Source organism: Coffea eugenioides, chromosome 8 (assembly GCF_003713205.1).
Source record: "Coffea eugenioides isolate CCC68of chromosome 8, Ceug_1.0, whole genome shotgun sequence".
NCBI lineage: Eukaryota > Viridiplantae > Streptophyta > Magnoliopsida > Gentianales > Rubiaceae > Coffea > Coffea eugenioides.
In genome coordinates, this window is record NC_040042.1 from 5,319,533 (window position 1) to 5,342,975 (window position 23,443).

Sequence of the window (23,443 nt, forward strand, 5' to 3'; positions counted from 1 at the left end):
CCATGTAATAATAATAAGAATGAAAACAAATAAATAATAAAAAAAAAAACAAACTAAATAAATAAAAACAACAAAAATGTCCATTTTTCAAATTTTCTTCATTTTTCCTTTTTTTCTTCCTCTTTTTCCAAAATAACTTAATAAAAATAATTAAAGTGCAAAAAGGTTGAATGTAAAGAAATAAACATATTTTTGTGAACAAATTTTTCTTTCTTTTCTTTCTTTTCCATTGTTTTTTTCCAAGAAAACTAAAAACCTATTTTTGAATGTTTTTGCTTTTTCTCTCTAGCAACTCTATGCTAACTTAAAATTTTAAAACTAAAACTAAAAGTAAATAAAACTAAAAAGACAAACAAGAATAAATGACAAATGGAATAGATCAACTAAAAGGGCCAAAAATGAACTAAAATAAAATATCATAACAGCTAATAGTGCAAAACACACAATAACGAACTAAAATGCAAGCAATCTAAAATGAAAATCATGAAATAGATGCTACATAAAATTATTCAAAATTTGGTGTCTACAGTTTGCCCCTCTTTGTCTGAGTTTTGAAAAAACTTGGGACAAAGAAGTAGACACCAAATACTTACCTGTGTTATTGGGCTGCAAAAGATTCCAACGAACAGGAATTCTAATACGGGACTGACCCGAACCAGAATTTTAAAACGGGACTGACCCGAACAGAAATTTAAAAATTGGGATAGACCCACGGGATAGACCCGGACAGAAATGTAAAATTGGATGAATTGAAGTGAGATAGAGTGTTTGTGGGATGGACACACGCACATTAGTGAGATAGGCTCGATGCTAACGGCGGTAGGATGAAAACACGCACATTAGTGAGATAGATTCGATGCTAACGGCGGTAGAAATGAAAACACGCACGTTAGTGAGATAGACTCGATGCTAACGGCGGTAGGATGAAAACGCACACATTAGTGAGATAGACTCGATGCTAACGGCGGTAGAATGAAAACACGCACATTAGTGAGATAGACTCGATGCTAACGGCGGTAGAATGAAAACACGCACATTAGTGAGATAGACTCGATGCTAACGGTGGTTGAATAAAAACGCACACGTTAGTGAGATAGACTCGATGCTAACGGCGGTAGAATGAAAACACGCACGTTAGTGAGATAGACTCGATGCTAACGCGGTAGAATGAAAACACGCACATTAGTGAGATAGACTCGATGCTAACGGCGGTTGAATGAAAACACGCACATTAGTGAGATAGACTCGATGCTAACGCGGTAGAATGAAAACACGCACATTAGTGAGATAGACTCGATGCTAACGGCGGTAGAGTGAAAAAACACGCACATTAGTGAGATAGACTCGATGCTAACGGCCGGTGAGATAGACTGAAAAGAAAAACACGCACATTAGTGAGATAGACTCGACTAGAGTGAAAACACGCGTGAGATAGACTCGATGCTAATGGCGGTAGAATGAAACACGCACATTAGTGAGATAAACTCGATGCTAACTGCGGTTGAAGTAAAACACGCATGTTAGTGAGATAAACTCGATGCTAACGGCGGTAGAATGAAACACGCACACGCTAGTGAGATAGACTCGATGCTAACGGTGGTGAGGTCAGTGAATATGGTTGTCAAGAAAGGAAGTAAAAGGGTGCGTGGCGGACGCTGAGACTTGTCAATGAAAAATTAAAGTTGAGATTTGAAATTGATTTCTTCAAGAAGTTAAACCCAATTTTTGATTGATTGATTTTTGATTTTTTTTTTTTTTTTTTAAGAATCTTTCCAAAAAATTTGCCCCAGTATGATGAATTTTTGCAAATTGAACCCATAGTTGATGTTGTTGCACCTTTTGATCAAATTTGCTTGCAAACATTTTCAATCTGCCTTTGTTCACTGGAGGACTTATTCCGACACCGATTCCAGTGCGAGGCGTGGTTACTTTCATCTGTGCATGCAATTTTTCCTGTGAAAGAGAAAAAACAAAGAAATTGCCACCACCATTTGATCCATTTTCCTTTGAGAATCATGTAAACATGAGTTTTTCGATGCCCGTATCGACTTTTGCTGCCGCAGCCGATTGAGTTGGATTTTTCACCCTGAGGCTTTTCTGATTTTCAAACTGACCAGGTATGTGCTTTGCTATATTGTGAAGTCTGTGTAGCTGGCTTGGCTGAATTTCAACTGTTCTCAAAAGATGACTGAGTCCAAGCATACTTTTTACAATAAACCACGGGGATTGTCATTCACCACAATTCAATGATAAAGAATGAGGTATGCAAGAAAATTCATATGTCATGTAAAAATAATTATGCACAAGAATGCACACTTAACCATTTGTGCTTAAATTCTACAAAAAAGGCCATGAAGGCGAGTAATTTGGAAAAAATGAGTTTCCTAAGAATGTATTCGCAAAAGAATGTTTTACAAAAATGACACAGTTTTGGCCAACGGATGTCTCTGGGTATCCTTGTTCTGGAATTCAATATTGGCAGGGGTATGACAAAAATGAGGAGAAACCCAAATGGACTAAACCACCAGTTGTTCTTCCTTGTGCTTGCTCATTGCAGAAATCCTACCTTGGCGCCCTTTCGGGTTTTCACCAAGGTTGCCCCCACCCTTTTTCTTTTGTTTTGTTTTTGCTTTTGTTTTTCTCTTTTCTTTTCTTTTTCCCCTTTTCTTTTGAGGTGCTCTTTCGGGTTTTCACCTAAGGAACAATGGAAAAACTCAACCATAATCGACTCAGGAATGTAAGTTGAAGATTGCTGGCATCAGTAAAAATGCGCTTCCCTTATAGATTAGGCGAAGGCATTATGGACATCACTTGCCAGTTGATTAGCAAATTTCCCAACAGAAAATACGGCAAATAACGAAAGCCAGGACTTTGGGCTTTTGAAATGAAGTCAGGTGGGGTGTTTTTCCAGAAAAGTTGAGGCTTGAAAGCAAATTCTGATGAGAGGGGTGTGAAATAGCCTGAGATTGCATCATTTTGTAATTATTTCCAATTTTGAACGAAACTGAGGAAATTTTTTGCCCCAGTTTGATTGGATTTTATTTCTTTGCATTTTCTTCATTGCATTCTTCTTACTTTTGCATTTTTCTTCAAAACCTAGACTTGCCCCAGTGTGGGGTTCTTTTTCCCTTTTCATCTCTTTTCCAAAATAAATTTGCCCCAGTGTGGGGTTTTCCTTTCCTTTCTGATCATTTTCAAAATGAATTTGCCCCAGTGTGGGGTTTGCAGTTCTCAGGGGTTGCCAAACGAAAATTATTGTTCTGATAGCTCAAAAGGGATGACTAGGGATAAATGTTTTAAATGTAAAAAAAGAGGGCCTGACTTGCATTTCGCCATTTGCACGAATTTCTAAGGAAATTTGCATGATCAAATGAAAATCTTCTTGCACATATCTGACTTGATGGGTTGAGGGTATGTCTGTCCTTCCATCTCTCCTTTGAACAACCAATAAGCTTTGTTAATTTGAAGCAAATTTGCCTTCGACTTCGTCTTTCATCGCTTTAGCACTTTGTTTCCTTCTTCAGAAGATCGGTGGCGGATCCTTTTGTTATGAACATAGGCCATACGTTTTGACAACGTTGGTCATAGCACATAGCATTCAACTGCTTTCCATCAATCGGAAACAATCATTAACGATATTGCTTTAACCAATCAACTTTCAAACTGGCTGGGAAGGGATTTTCTCAAATGAAGGGATTTTTCTAGTGAAGGGATTCATCAATGAAGGGATTTTTCCAGCGAAGTGATTCATCAATGAAGGGATTTCTCAATGGTTTTTCTCAATGAAAGCTTTCTCAATGAAAGAATTTCTCAATGAGGGCTTTTTAATGGAGGGATTTTCAATAAAGGGTTTCATCAAATTCCAAAACAGTGATATTCAAAGAGTCAAATAACTTCACCTTTGGCCATCTCAAAAAATCAAAACAATAATCAAATAAACAAATAATCAAATTGCAAAAGATGCTTTCATTAAGCTATGTACATATGCAAGAAAAAGTTTTCATGAATTTTAGCAAATGACAACCCCTAGATTTATCAAAATTCCCTTCGAGAGGGAAGATACTCGGCCATCCAAATTATGCAGAATTCCTTCAGGATTTTCAAGTTTCGTCATTGGAAGTGGATGCCTCAAAGGTGTCCTTGTGTTCAGAAAAAGGATTCGTACTTATGTTCAGTCCTTGTTCTTCCCTTTTCCTTAACACTACATTTCCTGCTTCGATCATGTCCTGGATCTTATGTTTTAGTACCCAACATTTACTGGTCGAATGACCGGGCGCTCCAGAATGGTAGGCACACGCGGCTTGAGGGTCGTATCCAGAAGAGAGACCTCGACGAGAGTAGTTTGGAGGAGGTATGTCATCTATTTTACCGGCAGCCTTCAATTGCTCATACAACTGGTCCAACGGCCTGCCTAGATTAGTAAAAGTGCGATTGCGGTTTTGCCTTTGAGGTTCAGTGGGTTGAGGGTAGTTGTAGGTGAGTCTATTTGGTGGAGGAAGTTGTTGATTGTAAGAGGGCCGGGATCGAATTTGTTGAAAATTAGGGTGAGTTATTTGAAAAGGGACTACAGGTGGATTAGGATAGCTTGGGCGAGGTCGAGGGTGGTGGATGTTGGTGTGATAAACAGGATGAGAGTTTGGATAATGAGGGTAAGGGTTGGAGTAGGCAGGGTATCGTCGAAATCTGGGTTTTGGGGTAGGGTTTTGATCCCAGACAAAAGCAGTTTCCCCCTCTTGCTTTTTGAGTTGTTGCTTCTTCCCATTGCTACTTTGACTTTGCAAAACTTCCACTTGAGTTTTCAGGGCAGACACATTAACAATCTTCCCAGCTTTCACGAAGTCATCATATTCCTCCAGCTTATTGACAATGGCGGCAAATGAGCATCCAGTCATGCGAAAAATTTCCTCAAAGTACGGGGGGTCGTGTGCCTTAATGAAAGTTCGTATGATTTCGTCCTCAGTCATTGGTGGCTCAACTTTGGCAGCTATTTTCCTCCATCTCTTGGCATAAGTCTTGTGATCCTCGGAGGGTTTTCTTTTCGTTCCTTCCAATGTGGTTCGCGTCGGAGCCAACTCGCAATTATACTCGTATTGCCTTATAAATGCATTGGACAGGTCCAGCCAGGTCTTTGCTTCTTCGGGTTTTAGCTTGGAATACCAGTCGAGTGCGTCCCCCTCCAGACTTTCTGGGAATAGCCTCAAAGGCAGATTTTCATCATCTGTTGGTCTACCCAACTTGTTGGCGAACAATCGGAGGTGTGTCTTGGGATTGCCCGTTCCATCATACTTGCTGAATTTCGGGGTTTTGAACCCTTCTGGCAATTGCACATTTGGGAAAAGGCAAAGTTCATCATAGTCCAGCACTCCTTGCTTGTTTAAGCCCTGACTTTTCCTCATAAACTCATCAAAGCGGTCCAGGCGCTTAAGCAATTTCATATCAATTGGAGCAGAAGATTCCCCCATTTCTGGCTTGTTTTGGAAAGTGTGCTCCGGTATCACAGGCTCTGCGGTAGTTTGATAAAAAGCTGGATTCGGATGTATGTTTGGGTCACCTTGAGGTGGAAACCCTTGCCCGTAAAGAGGATAGAATGGAGGATTTTAAGTGTAAGCATATTGCGGGTTTTCAAACGTGGTTTGATTTGGAGGAATAACAAATGGTAAGGTGGTTTGAATCGGAGGAATAATAAATGGTTCGGATTGTGGCTGTGTGGCAGGCCCAAGCTCAGGTTGCACTCCGCTACTAATGAGCTCATCGATCAATTTCTTTTGAGCGGCCATTTCGGATGCCATTTCTCCAAATCTTGTGAGCAATTCAGTCAACTGAACCCCAGGACTTGCGGCTTCCGGCTGGGCAGTTGCAACGGCCTTATCGGATGATTCTGGCGGAGCACTCATGTTTACACGATTCCTCTGGGCTTGACTACGGGATCGCGTTATGATGGGGCTTCGACGAGAAGCTATATTTAAATATTACCTGAGAATTTTGAAAGGAATTGTCTTTAGATTCAACTCTCGCTCAATTATTCCAAAGAAAATAAAGAAAAGGAAAAGAAAAAGGCAAGAGTTAGTAGATATCCAGAAAATTCGGATGCATGTCCTATGGGGGAACCCCTTTTGTGCCAAGGGTAGGCCTAGCATGAAAATGCAATCCGCTAGAATAGGCACTATACCATACCTGATGGATCCGATCAACTCATGGAGTGAAAAATAATTTGAAAAATTTGGCCCATTGGAATGAGAAGAGACGTTTGTCAAAATGAGGACCTCATCCGAAGGGATTGATCACTTCTGATCGATACAAGAACTTGCAAAAACGCACGGGTTTGACCTTGACGAACTTCCTATCGAAGAGATTGGAATTCGTTGACAAATTTTCTCAGTGAAGCATGGGTCAAAAACTCCGACTAGGTTTTCCATTTTGAAATTCGACATTGAAATCCTAATTGGTCAAATGAAATTGACAATTTATTAAAAATCAACCGGATTACCCTAAAAAGGGAAACAGGTCAAATGAATTGAGTGAAATTTAATTTATCCGAAATTAATCAGATCACCTTAAAAAGGGTAAATTGATCAAATAGATTGAACGAAACTTGATTTATTCAAAATCGGCTCGGCTGCCCTAAAAATGGGTAAATTGGCCAAATGAATGAAATTGAATTAGTGATTTATTCAAAAATCGGCCGAATTACCCTAAAAAAGGGTAAATCGGTCAAATGAATTGACGATTTATCCAAAATCGACCGGATGACCCTAAAAAGGGTAAATTGGTCAAATGACCCTAAAAAGGGTAAATTGGTCAAATGACCTGACGATTTATTCAAAAACGACCGGATGACCCTAAAAAGGGTAAATTGGTCAAATGAATGAAATTGAATTTGATTTATTCAAAAATCGGCCGAATGACCCAAAAAGGGTAAATTGGTCAAAAGACCCTAAAAAGGGTAATTGGGTCAATTGAATTGATAATTTATTCAAAAATCGACCGGATGACCCTAAAAAGGGTACATTGGTCAAATGAATTTATTTCAAAAATGATTAAATTGTACTAAAATTGAATGAATTGAAAAAAATGGATTGGATAAGATGGATGATTTGTTCAAAAATCGATTGAATTATTCGCCCACTGGGTGGTTTCAAGAAATCATTACAATGCCTTGGTCTATGAGCCTCTAAAATCAAAATTTGGTCTCTATATTTATCGTCTCAACAATGAGGAATCATTTGTGAATATTCTTCGAATATATCCTTTTACGCAAGGGAATTTTACCAATTTTGAGAAAATGGCCAAAAAGTGATTACTAGATGCTCATATTCCAAAAATTGCTTCATGAAAATGATCGGATCTTTACCTTACCTTGTGCACTACCCCTTCGGATGATACGAGAAAGGTAAACGTGCAAGTCTCATTTGGATTATATATCCGAGACATGGGGTGGTTCATTCCTAACACGGGATCCCCTAAATGGCATTCCCTTTCTATGGTTTATGCATGATGCCATTTATTAAAGCTATGTAAATATGTGACAAACACGAAATGTGAGCTAAAGGACATAAATAATGCAACGGGGGAAAAGGTCTAAACATGAAATGTATTCACTGAAAAGTAAGTGCAAAGACTGAAATTTAGACATGTGAGCTATCTAGTGGGTGAGTCACTAAAAGAGTGCCCAAGAGGCCTCTTATTGCTAAGGCACATGAATGCAAGCCAAGAAAACAAAAGAAATGGTTAGTGCAGTTGATAGTACACATAACACATTGGGAGCAATTAAGAAAAGAAAAACAATAAAGCAGGTAAAAGGGGTGGAACCCCCTCCCTCGTGCCTAATGTGCTTAAAATAGGGTGAGGCTGACTCTAGCCTAGGAAAATGCTAATATGGATGCATGAGGCTGGGGTTCACTAATGCCTAGACTCGATAAAGCTTCGGTTCCCAAGCCTTCAGACCTAAAGGCGAAGGGTCATCACTCCCAGGGCCTTCGATCGGTGGCTCGAGTGATCCCTTAGGTAGCGCTATGGGCGCAGAGCACACCAGCCGCCTACCCAAGGCAATCGATCCTAATCCTACAAGGCGGTGTGGGATGGCGCCCACGAAAAACAAAATAAAATGAGATAAAGCAAGTAAACGTGCACGTATGAAGTGCTCCCCTATTTTGAGGGAAGGGGTGAGAACCACGCGAGGCTCTAAAGGTGACACACCCCCCCCAAATGCAATGCAAGCGCGAGATAAACAAGTAAACAACATCCAATCAACCAATCACACATACGTGAGTGAGAGAATAGTTGGATACGCGCGCGAGACAAATGGCCCTAAAAATGGAAAATGCAAGCCTAATATCCAAATGCAATGCATAAAAAGGGTAGAAAAAGGGAAACGAATGGCTAAGTCAAATGCTTGGACCCACTTAGGAAGTCCCCAGTGGAGTCGCCAACTGTCGCGCCCCACTTTTCGATTGAGTGAAAAATAAATGTGTTGGCGGTGATGTGTGGTGTGTGGTGTGAACGTGTGCAAAATGAAAAGTAAAAAGGCCATGGGACTTTGGAAAGCGACGATTTGGCCAAATGAAATTTTAAAAAGGGTTTTTTAAATATGAAAACGGAGTCGCCACTTGGTATAGATTTGGGGTGTACCAAGTCACCCAAAAAGTGTTTTTAAAAGACAAAGTAGCAAAACCCTTTTTAAAACGACTCCTAGTCCACGTAAGCCAAAGAAAAAGGTTCGGGGGTCACGTTTGACAAAGGGGAAGGCAAGGATAGAATCCAAGGCACCCCTTTGACCTAGCCAAGGCTAGTTGCGCGACTTAAACCAATTTTTCCTAATTTTTTCTACCCAAGGTATGTATCGCGTATTGGATATGTCTATATGAATGCAAAAACCTAGACCTAGGGGGATTTGGGGGAAATTTCTCTTCAAAGGTTGAGTGGTGCCAATCACATTAATTGTGAAGCCCAATAATGATCCCTTTTGGAGAGGTCACACCTAAACCTAAATGACGTGAAAAAATGAGTGGAATGCATGCCATGTGAAAGTGTGAGCTTGTGTGAAGTGAGAAAAAGGAAAAAAGTAATAAGATAAGAGTGAAGGTGTGCAAATGTAGATGAAAGTACTCGTGTGCGAGTGAAGATAAAAATGCTCGTGTGCAAGTGAAGATAAAAGGGTTCGTGTGCAAGTGGAGACAAAAAAGTGTTCGTGTGCAAGTGAAAGTGATAAAAAGGTGCATGTGTGCAAATGAGACAAAAGTGAAAGTGTAATGATAGAGTGGATTGAGAATGCATGAGCCTAGGGAATTCATGCATATTGGGTACGGGAAGACCTAAATCGTGACTTGATTTTCCCTTTTGATTAGAAGGCGAAACTAGCGTGCTAAGGCTATCGAGTAGCCACACTCGCTCGTTTCCCTTATCGGAAGGGGACACTCAAGCAAAATGAACCCTATAGCTAGTATGGGATGCAAAACCTAAAATGAGGGGAAAGGGAGTCGAGGAGCATGCCAAATGATAAAACTAGGGGAAATGCTTGATATGTAGTGAACAGGCAAATAATGCATTAATGAAAAACAAAGGAAAAATCCTATTGGGTCTAGCGTTGGACTAGCCCTTTCTATGAATTCCTAATGAAATAATGAGCCACAACTAGCGTTGGACTAGTGTGGTGACGTACATTCATCAATTCCATTCATTCATGGTTATGAAAGCAAGTAGACATGCCAAAACGCTCGTAAACACGTAGCACGTAGCACTTAGCATGCTCGACTAGATACAAGAGCCTACTAAAGCAATTTAACATGTAATAACAAAAGCAAGCAACCAAGGGGAAGGGGAAATGGACCAGATGCTCTCCGAGCCCTATCTATTACAAGCCAAGAGGTGTACACATACCCCATAAAAACATAAAGGGAAAGGGGAAATGGACCAGATGCTCTCCGAGCCCTATCTATTACAAGCCAAGAGGTGTACACATACCCCATAAAACTTAAATAAAAGTAAAAGCAAGTAAATGCACGCAAGGAGGTAAGGAAAGCGGAGTAGGCATGCATATTCACATAACACGTAGGAGCACATAGGAGAAACAAAAAGAGATAAAAAGAAATTGTACCTCCCCCGTGTGTAATGCTAGTAAGGTGAACGAGACTCAACTTGGGCTATGGTCACTAAAGAAGAAGCTAATTTGGGCTAAAACCATTCAAAGGAAAGGATTAATGCACCAATATAATGATAAAATAAATATGACACTCGGAATCCATCAAACATCGAATCCTCGGAATCCATCAAACATCGAATCCGTCCTCACTTTGCAACTTAGAAATGATCAAATAAAATAAAATAAAATAAAAAAAAAACAAATTAGACCAAACGATCACCTAAACCATCTCAACATGAATCTTCCATCAATTGCAACTCAATGAATATCAAAAAACTAATTAAAGCCCAAAATAAAGGCATGATCATCCAATCTCCAAGCATAACATCTACTAAAGACCCAAAAGCAAGCACTACTCAATCATTTGAATCTAATAAATCGTTTAAGCACTTCAAAGATTCCAAAAATAAAGAAAGAGTCAAACAATGATTGAAGTTGCAATGATTTTAGGACTTAATTACAAGATACTAAAACATGCTTGGGCTATTGTGGCACAAAGAGAAACTTAGAGGGATCAAATTGATTAAATGTTCCAATTACTTGGGCCATAGTGGCATAAGGGGAAACTTGAGGGGTTGGAATGTAATATTTCTGAAGGTTTTTCATGCAGCTCATGCAATTCACGAATGAATATAGCTTCTGCAATTTCTATCTAGCATTTCTGCCGCAATTTTGTTCAAACTCCTGGTACCAGATCTAGATCCAATCATCTAATCCTCAAACTAAGCAAACCCAACATGAACTTAACACCCGAACCAGCAAAACACAGCAAGAAATCATGCACATATTGAACCTGAATCAAACAATACCCACGGACGAAGTGACTGCATCTACAAAAGAAGACTTGCTGCATTTTTCATTCAACCATTTTGCAGATCCAAGAAACTTTCGGCCAGTCAAATTCATGCCAAAACTTGATTTTCCCTCATGGCTACAACTTGTTAACAAAGAGATTCTTAGGAAGGCTTCATGCCAATTTCATGCAACAAAAGAAAACAAGAAAGTTTCTACAACTAGAGTTAATGCCGGCTGCATTTTTATCTACCAACATAGGTTTCGGTAGGCTGCAGCAAAGTTCCAGCAGGTGTAAAGCTTTCAGCAATTTGTATTTTTCAGTGCAAGTGTGCAAATCTTCCCATAATAAAAATCTGGACCAGGCATCAAAGCTTTAATCTGGAAAAAAAATGCGATCACATACATTCTTCTATCCAGACACACAGACCTCCGGCTAAAACCTCCAGCAAATTTCGGCTGCAAAACTGCAGCCTTTCAACAGTTTCGTTCATCATGCAAACTGATTACCCAACAAACAATGAAAAGAAAAATGACTACAGACTGTGATTTCACAACGTTCAATCCTCTTAACAATCATCAACTACCTTTAACTCCAGCAAATTAAATTCCAAGTATACGAATGCACAAAACAAAAAGAACAAAGCCGCGGGAAAACAAAACAGCAACTCGTGACACTTGCAAAAAGTGCTAAACCAGTCTTAAGCATTCAACTTTTGATCAAAACTCTCCAACCAAAGACCATAACTTTATACTAATTCATAAAACACATAACTGCCATCGTCCCATCAAACAAAACTTCACAGGAAGATATACAAGTTACGACCAACTCTCATGCAAAGTGGTTCGAAACCTTCTTGTTCACAATAATGTTCTTCTGCAAATTAGGTTGTTCATCAAACATTAGCAGTGCAAGCCAAAACCCAATCAAAACTTACAAATTGCTTCATCTAACACTAAGATCTGACACCCAAGTGAACAACAAGGACAGGAAAGGTAGCGACCAATCAAGACATTAGAACAACGGAAGAAGACGAACATAGCCTGTCATGATTTTGCTGAATTTTCCCTTTTTGCACACAGAGAATGCATAGAACGAATTCTTTTGGGTTCAAGGTTGCCGTGTTAGAGCAATCAATCAAGCAGGTAACAAGCATGGGAGACTTCACTGATGTGTGGATAAAGGAGGCCAAGGAAAAGGTTACCTTTGTTCCTTCGGATTGCAGAATAGCTCCTTTTCCTGCGGCTGTCTTCCCAGTTTTGTAACAATCTCCCTTTTTCTTCGCTTTCTTTTCCGGTTTCTTTTCAACCCAGGAACTTCATTTTTCTTGACTTCCTCTGCTTACTCCTATTCCCTCCTGGTTCTATCTTCAACCTTCAACCGCAGCTTCCCCCCAGTTCCCTCTCTGTTTCTCTCCTGTCCTCACTCTCTTTCTGGCTTTCCTTCCTTTTTTCAGATTTCCGCCGTCCACCTTCTCTCAAAGTTCTAGTCTTTTCCTCCCAGCCGACCTTCCTTCTGTTTTTTCTTATCTTCCAAGCCCCCAAACCCCAGCTCTCACTTTTTTAGTTTTTCTTTTGCTGTTTCACGCTCAATCTCTCCCTCCGTATCCTCAAAAAAAACCCCTCCGTATCCTCAAAAAAAACCCCTCCTGCGGCTGTTCTTTTCCCTTGGCTTTTATATGGGACTCAAGGCTACTAAACCCTCACCCCAATGGTGAGGATGAAGGGCCTGTCCTTCCTTCACATCCAGCCATCCAAAGGACCCTCTGAGATTGTGCTTTGCACGCTGCAAACATTTGCAGCGTGCATGCCGCGACTCTTTTCCCTTTTTTTTTTTTTTTTTTTCCTTTTTTTCAACTTAATAAATACATAATATAAATAATATAATAATAATAATAACAAAATGACAAAAACCATGTAATAATAATAAGAATGAAAACAAATAAATAATAAAAAAAAAAACAAACTAAATAAATAAAAACAACAAAAATGTCCATTTTTCAAATTTTCTTCATTTTTCCTTTTTTTCTTCCTCTTTTTCCAAAATAACTTAATAAAAATAATTAAAGTGCAAAAAGGTTGAATGTAAAGAAATAAACATATTTTTGTGAACAAATTTTTCTTTCTTTTCTTTCTTTTCCATTGTTTTTTTCCAAGAAAACTAAAAACCTATTTTTGAATGTTTTTGCTTTTTCTCTCTAGCAACTCTATGCTAACTTAAAATTTTAAAACTAAAACTAAAAGTAAATAAAACTAAAAAGACAAACAAGAATAAATGACAAATGGAATAGATCAACTAAAAGGGCCAAAAATGAACTAAAATAAAATATCATAACAGCTAATAGTGCAAAACACACAATAACGAACTAAAATGCAAGCAATCTAAAATGAAAATCATGAAATAGATGCTACATAAAATTATTCAAAATTTGGTGTCTACAACAACTTCCATTTTCTTTCTTTGAAACAAAAAATTGATGTGAGTCCCATACTCTTTTGGATTAATGCATCAAAGGATAACTTCTTGTCGCTGGTCCTTCTATTTATTACCCCCACGAAATGGGATGCAAGTTTACCCAAGCAATTGCTCCATTATCTTCATATAATTCAGACTACATTCTAATTTCACTGTTTTCTTAAGATATCCTTGTTTCTTGGAATTTCTTCGACCACAGACTCTATACCAAACCTTTTCTGCAAATTTAGTCGTCACAATTTGTTATTTCAGTACAGCATTAATTCTTCATTACCACCAATTCACAAAAGGAGTAGAAGAGATAGAGAAGCTTCACCAGGCTGTGGACTGACTTGTGAGGTCCAAATCATTTGAAGCACTCGTAATTTTCATTTTGCTTTGACTTCACCACATATTTAATTTTCAATTTTTGCAATTTCTTTGCATTTTGCTAAAATTCTTGCCATATGTTCTTAGCAAAATATTGTTCTTTATTTTTATTGTTGTTATTGTTAATATTTTTTTTAAAATAAATTCTACAATCAGTTTCCAGTTTCCATTCAAGTTTGCATGTGAAGGTTTGAAGTTGAGAATGAGGTGGTCAAAACAATTTTAGTTAGAATATTTTAATTGATTTTCTATTAAGTTTTTAATTTTCCAAAAAAAAAAAAGAAAAAAAGAGATTGTCATCTTCATTTTCAAAATTCGTCTACTCATCAGTTAATTTTCATAAATAGAAAATCCACAAACCAAATAGGAAAAAAAAAACAACTTTTTTGGTGATCATTTTCTTTTCCTTACTACTTTCATTCATAACAAAACAAGATGAGGAATTTACTTTTGTTTACTTCAATTTCCTTTTCCTTGATGAATTTCTAGAAAAAAAATACGGCCTTAGTACTAGGAATCTTCCCCTCCCCTCCCCCAAGCTATGGTGATGTTAACGCGCTTATTAGTATAAATCTTGGATCAATTGGAGTTGAAATTGATGAAAATGAGTTAAAGCAGCATTTTATCTTTGGATTCAATTAGTTATCGTCTTTTCCTTGTTATAAAGTAGACATAGAACCAGCTTAACTTTCAACAACTGCTTTTTCCATAACCTCTTTTCTCCCCACTATTTGAAAATCGTGCAGATCACGGCCTACATTAGGCTTTTTCCATAATGGATTCCATGTTGATTCATTCTCACTGTTGTTGAATATTGAAATTAATAATGAGCTATTAGTTGCATGAATAAATTAAATGAAAAAAAAGAGAAAGAGAAATCTAATTAGAAAATTTATTACCCATTTAATATGATTTTTTCTAACTTGCATCTAGTTTCATTCTAAAACCCTTAATGTCACTATCTAAAATTTTTCTAAAAGTTAAGTAGCAACTTGGTAAAAAAATTTGCTAAAAGTTAAGCAGCAACTTCCATTTTCTTTCTTTGAAAAAAATTTGCTATAGGTCCCATACTCTTTTTGGGTCAATGCATCAAAGGATAATTTCTTGTCCTTGGTCCGCTACTCGTAAGTTTCATTTTGCCTTGAGTTCACCGCATATTTAATTTTTCTATTTTTGCAATTTCTTTGCATTTTGTTAAAATTTGTGTCATATGGTCTTAGAAAAACATTGTTTTTTATTTATTGTCGTTATTGTTAGTAATTTTTTTTTTTTATATAGATTCTACAATCAGTCTCCAGTCAAGTTTGCAAGTGAAGGTTTGAGGTTGAGAATGACGCCGCGATCAAAATAATTTTAGTTGGAAAGCTTTTAATTTTGAGGGAAAAAAAGAGAAGTTTGTTTCCATTACCTTTTCAAAATTCATCTACTATCAGTTAATTTTCATAAAAACAAAAAGAAAAGCGAAAGATTTGCTTTCTAAAATCCATAAACCAAACAGGAAAAAAAAACATTTCTTTTCAGAGATCATTTTCCTTTTCTAATTACTTTGGCTCATAACCAAACAAGACGAGGAACTTAAACATTTCCAAAGGAATTGACTTTTCTTTTCTTCAATTTCACTTTCATTGCCAAATTTCTAGAACAAATAAGGCCTTAGTACTAGAAATCCAACACCCCCCCCAATGGTAACACACTTGTTAGTGTAAACCTTGGGTCAGCAGGAGTTGAAATTGATGAAAATAGATTTGATTTTTAAAACTGTTCATCCCATGCCCGTAAGACTTTTGGAAAGAGGATAATTTTGATTACATGGAGTTGATTTGACAACCAAGAAAGTCTTCCATTTCCAAATCACTGATCAAATGATAAATTTAAAAAGTGCGACGCCATATTACATAATCAACTTTTTTGTTATGACTTTTTCATAATCAACTTAAGATAGCCATAGTCATACCTTAAAAAAAAAAAGAAAGAAAAAGAAGAAGAGAGACTAAAGATAGTCCTAAGTTCGTGTCCTCTATTTTCAATAGCACCTTAAATTTCAAGTCTGTATAGCACTCTCTTTAATATTTTGGATGCACCTTGCAACAATATTCTTTCTAAAATTTATCTTTCAAGGCTAGAATTCTCTTAGACCTAACCGAAGCTTGGTGTTTTGAGCATCATGAAGCAAGTTTGGCATACATCTCAATGATAGATGGATCATCACTCCAGTAGTTACATTAAAGAACCATTGTTGTCATGTTCATCTGGTACTATGACCATATTACCCAAACTTTTAATTCCTAATCCCAGTTTTGTATATGTGCAATTTTATTTTTTATTTTTTTTACCCTAAGTATTGATATCTTCGTCAATTGCAATTTTTATTGAGAGCTGAAGTGTCATTTGACTTTGAGCGGCCAGTCACGACTGCAATTTATACTTTATAGTCTTTTGGTATAATTTCAGAAACCTCCTTTGAGGTTTCCAAGCAATTACAAAAAGCTCCTCTCAAGTTTCAAAAATCACACCTGCTTCCTTCACTTTTAAGGTTTATGTAACAATATAGACCCAATAACTTATACTTTTTCACAAATATCCTAAAATACCCTTCTTCTAGAGAACAAGACAAAACAAAACAAGGTTTTAATCTTTAACTTCTTGTATGTGGTATATATACTGAAGCAAACAAAGTCCAGTAACCTTAACTCATTTCAAAATTCTTTACTTATTAGTTCTTGCCTAATGCAACTCAGTACCACCACTACCAATAATAAATCAAAAAATGCCCCCATGTCCCTAAGAACATAATTCATCATTGCTCTAACACTTTTAGAAATAAAGACAAAATTCTACCTTCATAGTAAAATCACAATCAATAGGTAAATAAAAGAGAGATCCATTGAATTTTTTAATTGCTAGACTTTTTTGTTTAACAAACATAAAAGTCACTTTTTTATCTTTCAACTCTCAATTTCATTGTTTTCCCTATATCACTGCCACCTTTTTCATATTCCCCTAATTTGACAATAAAATCCACAATCTGCACCTTGTTAATTCGGTAACTTCAATTGACTAACATTTGTAAAGAGTAAAACTATTTTTTTTAAAAAAAAGAAAAGGTCTAAAATTTTTATAATAAGAAAGAGACAGGAAGACAAAAAAGTATAGATAAATTTTGGAGATGGTAAAAAATTGATAGTGGTGCGGTTGGTAACAATGGTGTATGGTATTTAGTGAGAGGAAGAAGCCGTTGTAGGAGAAAAGAGAAAATAGTGTGAAAGAGGGATGGAGGAAAGGAGGAAGAGATGAAAATTAAAAAATTGATGAAAATTGTTCTTTGAAATTAGATAATGGCAGGTAGAATAAAAAGAATTTTTCGACTTTGAATGTCACTTTATGAATTAACTACTAAGTGGAGGACATTTTAGTCATTTGATTGGATTAAGGGAGGTCTGTGTAATTATTGAAACCTCAGGGAGCTGAGTGAAATTGTAAGAAACCTCAAGGGAGGTTTCTGAAATTATCCCTAGTTTTTTTGTGTTTAGCATTTAAGTCCTTTTTTAGATTTTTGGTCTTTTTGTAATTAGTGTCAAGATGCTCATCTGCCACACTTTCTTTGAATTGCACCCAATAATTCTTACCGAAGAAAAGTCATTTGCAGTGTCCTTTTTGACAATTTCGGTGATTTGATGAGTTAGATATGGAGGTCATGCTTTATTGTTTTTTTCCCTGTGGTGATTACTTGGATTTGGAAGTCATTTTTTCCTTTTTTTTCTCCTGGAATCCAGAACTAATAGTTTTGTTTCTATGATACACAAATATTGGCCTAATAATAATGTGTGCCGACTCTTTTGTATAGGTGTTGAAAAATAAAGATCAGGAATCAGTCACCTAATTTGAAGTATAAATATTTGGTAGACATTTTATTTTATTCGGATGATTGCAATTGGGAGAAAAAATTTAAAAGAAAAAAAATCCTTTATTGGGAGAAGTAAAAGATTCTTTATTTTAATCTGCTTCTCTAACTCATTGCAAACTGTGCCCCTTCCTTCCGTTTTTATTTTAATATAAAAAGTACTTTCCTTTTCAGGCTTGTTTGAAAGTCCAAGTTTTTACCAAGTTTTTATTATACTAGTTTTTTAACAACTTGTGCTACAGGAACTCCAAAAACTTATCAAAGTTTTTTAACCTACACACTTAAAATATCCAAAACACAAAAAAAAACTCCCTTCCCCTTTTCTTCTTCTTCCTCCCCCACCACTACCTCCGTCAACTGCTCCGTCACCGGCCACCACCTCCGCCGCCGGTTCCGACGCCGATCACCTTTTCCAGTGCCGATTTTTTTTTCCTTTTTCCCTCTCCCCTTTTTTTTCCTTTTTCCCTCTTCCCCCGCAAGTTTTTTTTTCTCTCTGCGTCTCCCCCCCTCCTCCCCCACCACCCTTCCCCTTCCCCTTTGGCCGATCTGGTCGCGAGACCAGATCGCACCGAGGGAGGGTGGCGGGGAAAGGGGAGGACAGAGGGAAAGGGGGATTTGCCCAAAAAAAAAAAATTGACAGGTGGCGGGATTCGGGGGTGGTAAACGGGAAGGGGCCAAGGGGGTGATGGGGAGAGGGGGAAGGTGGCGAGGGGGTGGCGGGGCAGTGAGGGTGGCGTGTTTTAGAGGGGGAAGGTGGGCTGTTTTGGAATTGCGGGGGGAGGGGGTGGGCGGAGGAAGGGCAAGAAGGGAAGCGGGGTGAGGGGTGACGGGCAGAGGAGGAGAAAGCAAGCAAGGGAGAGGGTGGCGGGGGAAGAGGGGATGGCGGAAAGCAGGGGGAAGCGGGGTGAGGGGATGGCGGGGGGAGGGGGGGAAGGGGGGCAGAGGGGGTGGCGGAGGAAGGGGGTGGCGGGGCAGAGGGGGAGAAGCAAAGCAGGGGGTGGTGGGAGGTGGCATTGCTGGAGGCAGAGGTAACGGGGAAGGGGGAAGAAGAAGAAAGAAAAGAGAAAGGAAAGAAAAAAAAAAGTTTTTAACCCTACAAAAAATTTCTACAAAATTTTTCTCCTTACAAAAAACTTCTACAAAAATTTTTCAAAAACTTCTACAGTGCACTACAGTAAAGTTTTAGACAAACTCCCAAAAAATTAGGGTTCCAAACAGGCCCTAAGTAAACCGTTCTGTTTGTCTTTCAATTGTTTAGTCTATAAGCCTATTAATTTTGCCCCTCGTCGAGGTCCTTAATTCTACCTTACAATTTATATTGTGACCCTATTAAATTTTTAGGGTTGGTTTGAAATATATGATTTTTGGATGTTTGTATAAAATTTTACTATAACTTATTGTGAAATCGGCAAAAAAAAGAATTGGGTGTATTTTTAGGGTTTGGAAAAATTAAAAATTTTCCCTTTTTTGTCTTCTTTTTCTTTTCCTTTTTTTCTTTTCTTTCGTTTTTCTTTCCCTTTCTTCCTTCCTTCTCCTTCCTCTCCCACATCCCCGTACCAAATTAAATCAGAGCTCTTCCTCCCTCCCAACTGTCGCGCGGCAGCCTCCTGCCACCACCGGCGGCGATGGAAACTCCTTTTTTTCCCCTTCTCTATGTCTCCCTCCCTCTCCTCTTTCGTCTTTCATCTCTCTTCCCTCCCTCCCTTCTTCTCTTCTTCTATCTCCTTTCCTCATCCTTCTCCTCCTATTTCCTTCACCAGCCCCACTCGACCAGAGGGGGAGAGGGGGCCGATGAAAATAGGGAGGAGGGGGCCAATGAAGAGGGGGAGGAAGAGGTGATTGGGGAAGAGGAGCAGGAGGGGGAAATGAGAGAAGGAAGAAGAAAGAGAAGGAAAAAGAGAGAGGAAGAGAATAAGGAAAAAAAGAGGGAAAAAGGAAGGGGAAGGGTGTTGGCATCAGTGCAATCGACGTAAACATAGGCAACGGTGGGAAAATAGTGACGGCAGGTTGACGTGGGAGGGTAGTGATTGATTAGTAAGATGACATATGTTTTTGATATTTTCGAATGTGTATTTTAAAAAATTTAAAAATACTTTTTAAAATTACTGTAGATAAAGTTACTAAAAAAACTTGTCTAATAAAAAACACACTACCAAGCAAACCCTTAGATCTATGAACAAGCAAAGTTGAAGTTTAATCAATGAAATTGCTTGTGGAACAGTAGTATTTTAATGATTACTTTTCCTGTGTCATTATGCATTATCTCGTAAATTGTGTCTGACATTGGTGAATTTGAGGATCAAAGATTTGCCCTCAAGACCTTTCATAACTCATGACGTCTGGGATTCGTTGTCAAGTTTTGTGTACAACCAAAAAAAATCTGTAAACGTGTGGGTTACACGCTTGATGCGGAAGAAATGTTGCCTGTGGACTTTTGAGGATTAGAAATCTGGAAATGTTTGATGCGTTAAAATTTGATGGTCCAAGGAAAGTGCTTCACGATTGAGATAGCATCCAAACAGGTACTGGGGGACAGGAAAGGTACTGGAGGGCCCCCAAGAATTAAGCCTATGATAATTAAGCACCATCAAACATGGCCATCAGCGTCTTCCACCACTCTTTCCAAAATGAAGTACTAATCATTAGACCAACAATCCATCTCCTCCTCCCTCTTTTTCTTTTTCTCTTTTCCCCCTTTTTTTGGTTTCCATTTTAATCCAACAAAAGTGCTCCATTCAGTTTTCAAATTAAAAAAAAAATTTCCCAGCCACCATTTCCTTTTTTTTTTTTTTGTAAGCGAGAGTTTTGGATTCAAAATCTCTAATTTATAATCTTTCTCATCTTACCATTCAATCCAACCCAACTCTCCCCGAGTCATTTCAAATTAAAACGTTACAAGTTATTTTATAAAAATATTTAAAAACCACCACCCAAACTGAACCGATCTTACTTGTAGGCTTCGATCTTTTTTTTTTGGGCCCAGTTAAATTGTTTTGGAGTCCGCAAGCATATTTTTGGAGTTTGACACCCATTTTGTTCTTTCGCCCCTCAGAATTGCTCTTCAACAGCCCAAACCCACCCCTGTCAAGTCATCTGCGAGAGCTGGTTGCTACCATTTCCGTTAGCACTTAAAATTGCACTGTGCAATGGACTCCCAAAACAAGTTTGAGGTAGCGGTGCATTCAAGTCGAGTCGATTCGAGTTAAAATAACTGAGTTCGACCTTGAGTTGGAGTTTGTCATGTTCTTAAAAGTCGAGCTTGATCTTAAGTTTAACTTCAATTTACCTTGCTTTCAATCAAAGCTTGATCGAGCTTACCTAATATAAATTAATATTTTATATATAAATTTAAACAAGAGATATAATCAATAATTTACACTAGTACATAGAATATATATATATATATATATATATATATATATTAGAAACTCGATGAGGCTCATCAAATCTATGAGTTTAGAAATTTAATACTTGAATTCGACTCGTGGGTATTGTTGAGCAGTTTAAGTAGTTGATCGAATTTGAGTCAATTAGTTAACTGACCTACTCACGAGTTTAAGTCAAGTGCATGGCTAAAACATGTATCAAGTGTAAGGTTAAAGGACGATGCAAGATTCCCGATACTCAGATCAAGTTTAGTTTGGTAAGAGTTCATATAAACTTGGTTTGTTAACTAGTGAAACAATAAAAGATTTTCCCTTGGGACCTTTCATAACTCATCACGTCTGGAATTGGTTGTCATGTTTTGTTATTTTAAAAAAAATCTGTAAACATGTTGGCTGCATATTGTGATGTGGAAGAAGTGGTAAGGCTATGGACTTTTTAAGGATTGGAAATCTGGAACTAATTGGGGTTTAAATTTTAATGCATGAAATTTTGATACTGCTAGGACAGTGCTTCACAGCCGAGCTAGGATCCCCACAGATACTAGGGAAAAGAAAAAAGCTTGTTTGGATTGAAGTTTTTCCAAAGAAAAATTTTTACATTTTTTTCTAAAAGTATTTTTAATTTTTTTTATCTCGCATATATCAAATCGCCATAATATATTTTTCTATAAAAAATCTAAAAAATAACAATTCAAATATGCTCTAAGATAATTTAGTACAATCAAATATGGTCCTCATCTTCTTCAACCACTCTTTATAAAAATGAAGTAGTAATAAACTGTAGGACCAACCATCCATCTTCTCCTTATCTTTTATTTTCGTTTGCCTTTGCAATTCACTAATCTTACAAAAAGAAATCCATTCAGTTTTTTTTTATTTTTAATAAGAAAACATTTTTTTCATGCATATATTTTTCAGTTATCATTTCGTGTTACAAGTACATTTATGTAGAAAATGATTAGTAATAATGTCAAAAATTATTCAAAAAACCACCATCCAAAGAAAGCTGAAGTTCATTGTAGCCAGTAAGCTTCTTTCTTTTTGATTGGGCCCAGTTTGAGAACTACTTTGGATCATTCCAGCAGCTTAACTTCTTGATCCGTGACCCAAAACAATAGAAGTGCTTTATGCTTCCATCCGTCAGAAATCAGAATCACTCTTCCAAGATCTGTCATCTCTGGCGGGCTGGTTACTACCGTTTCGAGAAGCACTTAAAATTGCGTTGGACCATTTTTCGAATCACATATGCGGTAAAATATTGTTTAATAATTTAATTTAACACTTAAACTTAATATAGTTCAGATTTTAACCTCTTTAGTCGCGTTTGATAATAAAAATAAAATATTTAAATTAATTAAGTGACACTAAATGTTTTAAACAAAATTTATTTTAAAAAAATGATAAACTATTTATTTATCACTTAATGTAATATACAATTGAATATATCAGGTTTTGTAATTAACAATCCAGTAACTTAGCGGCTTCATATTTCAATTTTATCAAACATACCTCATAAAGAGTCACTTAACGTATCCAACAATCAAATCATCACCAAGGTTTCAACTATGAAACATAAAAATTTCTTCCAACTCAAGTCAAGATTTAATCTAAATTCAAAGATTATTTATCAAACTTTATGTAAGGGCAACAGCAATTGAGCAATTGGGTAACAAAGAAATGAGGCCCAAGTAAGAGACTCCATTTAGCAAAATTGAGTTTTAGCTAATTCGGCGTCAATGTTTGATGAGAAGGGTTGGAGTGAAGGGCAATAGAAGGATGAATTGGGCAGCGAGCAGGGGAACTAGCAAGGGAAAAGATGAAAAGGATGAAGGAAATGTTGTAGATAGCAATCAACCAGATAAGACGATAAGACGGCAGCCCAGTTGTCTGGGAATCAAGACAACAATTGTAAGGTTGGGGTATATTCGTAACTTTGAATATGTCACGGATTGTAATCTAATTGTTTTCCATTTGCATTCTGCAGTGGACTCCAAGTTTAAGGTAATATTGTCAAGGGATAATTTAAAAAACCTCTCCTGAGGTTTCTGACAATTTTTTTCTCGGCTCCCCTTAGGATTACACAATTACAGGGATCTTTCTTCGTGTAATAAAAGGACAATAATGCCCTTCATTTAATTATCAACTCATCAAAAAATTCTACCAAAAATTAGTCTATCTTATTTATTATCAATCAGTAACTCAAACTACGTCTTTCTCTATCTAACTCTATATCCTCTTCCTCTAACATTTGCTTTTCTTCCAAACTCATTTATATACTCTTAGCGACCAAATAATGTGTATTGTCGTCACCAATAAAATCACCATCTATTATTTAGCTAGCTCAACATACTCAATTTCTTCCTAGTTCCTCTGCTTCTATC